We start from the raw sequence: 976 nt of genomic DNA on the forward strand, positions 1-976 counted from the left end.
ATGGGGGGGTCTGTCTGCACAGTATATGGGGGGTCTGTCTGCACAGTATATGGGGGGGGGTCTGCACAGTATATAGGGGGGGTCTGCACAGTATATGGGGGGGGGGTCTGCACAGTATATGGGGGGGGGTCTGCACAGTATATGGGGGGGGTCTGCACAGTATATGGGGGGGGTCTGCACAGTATATGGGGGGGTCTGTCTGCACAGTATATGGGGGGTCTGTCTGCACAGTATATGGGGGGGTCTGTCTGCACAGTATATGGGGGGGGGGTCTGCACAGTATATGGGGGTCTGTCTGCACAGTATATGGGGGGGTCTGTCTGCACAGTATATGGGGGGGGTCTGCACAGTATATGGGGGGGTCTGTCTGCACAGTATGTGGGGGGGTCTGTCTGCACAGTATATGGGGGGGTCTGTCTGCACAGTATATGGGGGGGTCTGTCTGCACAGTATATGGGGGGGGGTCTGCACAGTATATGGGGGGGTCTGCACAGTATATGAAGTGTCTGTCTGCACAGTATATGGGGGGGGTCTGTCTGCACAGTATATGGGGGGGGTCTGCACAGTATATGGGGGGGGGGGGTCTGCACAGTATATGGGGGGGGGTCTGCACAGTATATGGGAGTAGGTCTGCACAGTATATGGGGGGGTCTGCACAGTATATGGGGGGGGGTCTGCACAGTATATGGGGGGGTCTGCACAGTATATGGGGGGGGGGGTCTGCACAGTATATGGGGGGGGTGTCTGCACAGTATATGGGAGTAGGTCTGCACAGTATATGGGGGTCTGTCTGCACAGTATATGGGGGGGGGTCTGCACCGTATATGGGGGGGGGGTCTGCACAGTATATGGGGGGTCTGTCTGCACAGTATATGGGGGGGGTCTGTCTGAAACAGTATATGGGGGGTCTGTCTGCACAGTATATGGGGGGTCTGTCTGACAGTATATGGGGGGGGGTCTGCACAGTATATGGGGG

Source organism: Bufo bufo, chromosome 6, assembly GCF_905171765.1.
Source record: "Bufo bufo chromosome 6, aBufBuf1.1, whole genome shotgun sequence".
NCBI lineage: Eukaryota > Metazoa > Chordata > Amphibia > Anura > Bufonidae > Bufo > Bufo bufo.